General features: G+C 31.6%; 1 long non-coding RNA gene across 1 annotated transcript; it reads right to left on the reverse strand.

Moving 5' to 3' along the window:
• Positions 1 to 4,305: 4,305 nt before the first annotated feature.
• LOC136273424 (uncharacterized) lies at positions 4,306 to 5,448 on the reverse strand. The gene is made up of 3 exons (XR_010711640.1): positions 5,326 to 5,448; positions 4,750 to 4,884; positions 4,306 to 4,629 (listed from the first exon to the last, which is right to left on the reverse strand). It is a non-coding gene; the product is annotated as an uncharacterized lncRNA (long non-coding RNA).
• Between the last annotated feature and the right edge of the window lie 844 nt (positions 5,449 to 6,292).

Raw genomic sequence — 6,292 nt, forward strand, 5'->3', positions numbered from 1 at the left:
CGGAGGTCGTTTTAATTTTGTGTCGCTGGATCGATTCTAACAGGTAGTTACTATTTTTTAACTTCAAGGGGCATGGTCACGATTTTGATGTTCACAATGCTTCAATAAGGCATTTATAATAATCAACCGAAATCTGAGCGTCAGTGGTCGAGTTATAAGCGAGATACAGACCTCACAATTCTTAACTTCATTATTAGCAGGGCTCTGCTGAAAGCAGAGTCCTGGCTATAGGCAGGCAAATCACCAATGTTACTATAAATAGCACAAATAAACAAAAAACCAAACAGCGTCAAGGTAAAGCTTCTGCTAAACCAAATAGTTACACAAAGAGCCACGTTTTGTCAAAAGTGTTGGCATTTTGTTTCTTTTTTTAAAATTTCGAATGAATTGTCTATCTTTTTTAGTTTTCTTATTAATAACGTGTTTTTAAAACATTACTATGCATTTTGGACACATACAATGCGCATGAATTTCCATGAACTACTTTGCTGCGCGATGAAGAAACTGGGATTAAATAAAAAATGCTTGTTGCAGAATTCAAGGCAGCAACTGTTGAACTTTTTAACTTTTACTAGACAGACATATTTTTTGTTTATAGCCGCTTACAAAATTTGGTCGCTCTTTGATGCTTTGCCGACATTAAAAGCATGAGAGAGAGAGAGAGAGAGAGAGAGAGAATTTCAGTCTTTACTACACAATATGCATAAAGACACACCAAAAGAGCCCGGCTTTCAGTACTTCAGTACTTTGATATAAGGAAGGTTTTTTTTTTCATTTTGAATGTTTATAACATAATTGCAGGTTAGACCTAAAATGAAAGTGACAAACGCTAGGAACTGTTTATTTATGCTCAAAACGAATAAGTAGATAGAAAAAATAAGCTTGATGAAGATATTTTACCGATTTATTGAACTAGTGGGAGCAAAAACAATGCACGAGCCTTGTTTACGTAACAAGTTATTTATCTTACTTATAACTCTACGACCTACACTCAAATTTTAATAGATCATTAGAAATGCATTACTTAAGCATTCTAAACAATATAAAAATAAAGAAAAATAAAATATGGCCAAAACCGTGACCATGGCCCTTTAATTGTAGCATGATAAGAATAGTTTAAATTACATGTATCTCATAGGCTAGGTTTTTTTAAAATTCTCTTGTTTAACTCAACCTGAGGATGAGCACACCCAATATAAACAGATCTCTAATTATGCCAGTGCCAAAGTGACATCTTTGCACCCGTCTGCAAGAAAATTCCAGGGAATCATTGTTTTCCTATGGGATATTAATTTTAAAGGTAAAAATCTTACCTGTCAGAAGAGATACACTAAAATACAAAGGAGGTAATATACTCTCTAGACAATGTTCTATCATTTGGTATATATACAGTTTTACGAAACTGCATATTAAGCGGATGCAAAAATTCCACCTTGGCACTGGAATAACGATCTGGCACAGTGTCATGTATTCTTTATCCAACTGAACATTTAGATTCATTGCATTTTGCGGTAAGTTATCAAGGTTTAGAATAACAACTGACGTTATACACAAAGTTCTATACAGTAAAACACGGCTATAGCGAACACGCTTATAATGAAGTGACGCAATTAGTTTACTGAAAGTAGTTTACTAGTATGATATATTAGTATCAGGATATGTTGCTGAAAGGATTAAGAAATATTTTGATAAAATAACTGATAAATATTCGAAACGATTTTTATCGATGAAAACCTAAGATTTATTGATGATATAATGTATTTAACTTATAAAATGATATGCTAGAACTTCTAATGTTAAATGACTTTTTAAAAAAAATCCAAACGGTTGATTTTTTCAATTTTAAACCTTCAAATAAATATTAGATAAAAACTTTTGATAACATTTTTAGACTACTTTATCCCAAAAGAGTCTGAAGGCAAAGGGGTCAAATATTCCTATACTTTTTTAAATTATTTACAATGCTTTAGGAATGTATTTCTAATGATCAAGTAAACTTTGAGAGTCGGTCGTAGAGTTATGAGCAAGATACAAGGCTAACAACTCTTTATCATGTAAACAAGGCTCATGCCCTGTTTTTGTTGACATAGGTTCAATCTACCTGTAAAAAATATTTTTTAAGCTGATTTGTCAATAATTTACATGTTACATAATTACATGTTTTAAAAACAAGACTAACCATTTTGGACACATTCAAGGCGCATTAATTTCCATGAACTATATTACAAAGATTGGTTTTCGGCTGCTCATCAAAGAAATTGGGGATGAGTCTTTTTGGAATTGCAATTAATCATGAACATGGTAGATCAAAGATATACCAGTATATAGTCCAAGTTCTCATGAATTGAAAATTTTAAAATTAAAAAAAAAAAGATGCAGTCATCAAAACTATCATATAAATTATGGTGTAGAGAAAGTTCCATAGGAAATTTTAGTCACTTTCATTATAGAGTAATGATAATGTAATTCTGAGATACAAGTAAATACCTTAGGTAAAAGGATAAATCATGCTAATTTTTTTAAATGTCCAATTAAATATCTTTATAATAGCCTACCTGGGTTATTTGTTATATCAACCAATCAGTTGCATCTTGTATGATACTTAAAAGCTATATTTGAGATATTTTTAGAGAAAATCTATTTGCATTATTCATGAGTCATTTTAAAACCAAGCTGAATATTGTAATTTTTTGTAAGCTAAAAGAATGAACCCTATATTATACAGTGCAGTTCGTAACGTATTATAAAATTACCATATGAACATATAGATCTGCAAAAGTGTCACAAAATATTAAAGATTTAAAAAAAGGAAACGTTATCTTCCGTTATATGCGATTCTATTGTGCTAAATTTTAATCTTCAAAGAAATCCTATAGGCCTCGCCTTGTACAGTATTCATAACTATAGACCCACATTTCAAAATTATCGATGAATGCCTAACACAAACAATATAAATTCTTTCATAAAATTTATGTACTTATCCGAGATTTCTCTGATTCTAACCCCCGCTTTTATATTGTGACATGTCTCCCCCGCACAAGCGGGAATTAGAGTCAGAGGAATTTCGGATTAAGAATGTACCAGCTCCTCAATCAAGAAAATGTTATCACCATTATTGTAACACGAAAATCTAAAATGATGAGGCAAATGTTTATACAATAATAAATAACAAATTAGTTACCTAACTTACCTTACTATGTCGAAGATGGACAGTCACCAGCTGTTCTCAGCGTGGGTTTGTTGAAAAAAATTTTACACTGCATATGCAGTATTGTCTGAGATTACTACGCGAAACGTTGGTATGTTTACAAATAATGTATAGGCATGGTATCATTCTAATAATCGTTTTTAAATAGATTTATACACACCGTTGTTTTTTTAAAGCATTCATTACCTGTTTCCCTATCAATTTCTCCTTCTGTACTCATAAACACGCAATTTCAAATTGAACTATTTTTCCCTCGCAATCTCATCTACAGGCATCAGACTCCGTGCTTATCCTTTGTTTACGTCGCATACCATCGCAAGAGTTATCGTTCGTTCCTGTACTATCAAAAACGTTAACTCATAGATCTACAACTTGCTATCTTTGCTACAGGCATTTTCAATGGATAATTAAAAACGATGAAGTAAAAATTTAGAGACATCACCACAGTTCTATTATCAAAAACAATGTTTAAACGGGGGTCGAACAAGGGGGGGGGGGGGGTAGAGAGTTGTGTGTCCTTAGTTTAAATAACATCCGATACATTTACCACGAAAAAGGGCAGGCATTTGACCTTTGACGTAGAAAGTAATGAAAGCATTTGCAATAGGCGCTGCCGCCTAAAAATGGACTTTAGAATCTTTTTTTTTCAAAGTGCGTTGCCACAGACCACTTACCCTCTCAATGTTACTCTGTACGATTTTAAGTACAGATTACAGGAAAATAAGTTATAGTTATAAATACCAGCATTTGCCCTATAGCTTCGTGTAGTTGTACATGTACAACTTTAACAAGTTCACACTGATGGAATAAAAAAGACGCTTACAAAATCGTGACCTGATAGCTGTTTGATCGACGATTGAATTGAAATCAACGAACGAAATAAGTATATTGTCAATCTAAATCAGTTTTCAAGATGATTTGAATTACAAATAATACATAAACAATAATTTAAAAATATTGATAAAGAGACTGCTAGCCTAAAGTTGGTTTCAACAATCTTTAATCAAGGTTGTATTTTTGATCCCGATTTATTCCTAGTTCTTGCATTTTAAAACCTCGAACAGCAGCTAATCTTTAAACAGTTGAGCATCATTCCACTTAACCATATTTATTTAATACATATTAGTTATTTTCATAATGCGATATACCCTTCGTAATTTTCAAATTTATATTTTTCTAGATAATTGAACAATATCAGGCAAAATTAAATAATGTATGTTGAATTTTATTCTGAATCTTATGTAAGTTCCATCAGATGTTATATGCCTGTTTCCTTCTCTCATTCCTCTTTGATCTATATATTTTGACATATATGATCATTGATATTCCTATAGTTCCAAATTAAACAAAATTTCCTGTTACGGTTAATATATTAATGAGTTGTTTCCCCTCCAGCCAGTCCTCATTGGGTTGTGTACTTCCTGTGGAAATATTAAAATGACAACATTTATAAAAGTTTTTTTAAGCTATTCACCATCTGAACCAATATTATAAGACAACTGCAAAATAATTTAACTTTCTAATATATTATGTAAATGTACCTGAGATATTATGGCATCCAATAATATGATTGCAATCATAGAGTTGACATAAACACATGTATTGACACTTTTTACCAAAGCTTGGATATCGACATGGAGAGATACAGCCCGGACCATAGTAACCATCTTGACAATCTAAAACGTAATTCCAAGATATAAGTAGTACGATAATTGGTTATTCCGACAAAAAGGTAATTATTTATTAGTTTTTGCATTCTTCAAATATACAATGAAAAAAAGACTATTCTTTCAATTCTGCATATTTGAAATTTGATATTCTATATATCCCTCACTTGCTGATGTAATAAGTGAGAACTGTTTTGAAAGCCCCCCCCCCCCTCCAAAAAAACCGAGCTAAATCAATAGCAATACGTCACAACATATCACAGATGACCTTGAATTACGAATGTTTGAAAAAATACAAAAAAAAGACATTTTAAGAACACATTTGATTATATATATATATATATATATATATATATATATATATATATATATATATATATATATATATATATATATATATATATATATATATATATATATATATATATATATATATATCGGTGATCATACTTTGAGGTAGAATGCATCCAAGTCTGTGGTCACAAAGGTCCTCAGTACAATGGCATGCCTTTTGACATCTTTTACCAAAGTTAGGATACCTGCATGGTTTTGCACAATTGTAGCCAACATATCCTATCTCACATCCTGCGGAATCACAAAAGTTTATAACGTTTTAATACACGTACTAGTATTACAACTCCATAAACAATTATAGATAAAGCGTAAATGTCTACTTTTAAATATTAATAGTTATAGTTTTTGTAATGATATTTGATTCGCCTTTAAATCTTTTTTCTGCATTTTTCTAACAGTTAACGTAATTTAATGAAACATTTTTATGATAAAAAAGCATCTTCAAATTCAGCGTTTCACGAGGCGAGGTCATTGATTATTAATATTCAGGCGCTTTAGAGTGAAACGATACATTTACGCATATAAGACTCGAAAAAAGCATTTAGATACATGTACTTACCATACGCAATACAAATCAGAGTACAGTACAGGCAACGCGGATCCCGTATTGGCCCGCGTTACCGTCACGGTATTTTTATCGTTCCCGCGATACACCATCGCGGTTTTTGATCGCGGTATGGATTGCGACCGTGATGACACCGCGACGGTGTGATTTACCGTTATTCCTGCTGCTGCTGCTTGTTGTTGTTACTTTACCTGTACTGTACATTACAGGCAATGCAGGTCGCGTAAATCCACGTCAAATATGCGACTTCGGATTTAAGCATAACAGCTGCATTGTAAATAAATTGTGGTCCATATTATTATAAAATTAATAAATTATATTTATGAAATAGAATTTCATGACATCGGAAACTACATTCGAATTACAACATAAAATGATTATTATGCTGTTTAATTTTGTGATGTGTAAATAAGAACACATATCTTTGTATGTGACGTGCTTATTTCAGTTATTATTTCTATTAGTTGATAATCCTGTTTTTTTTTAACAATCTTAAAA

Source organism: Magallana gigas, chromosome 3, assembly GCF_963853765.1.
Source record: "Magallana gigas chromosome 3, xbMagGiga1.1, whole genome shotgun sequence".
Taxonomy (NCBI): Eukaryota; Metazoa; Mollusca; class Bivalvia; order Ostreida; family Ostreidae; genus Magallana; species Magallana gigas.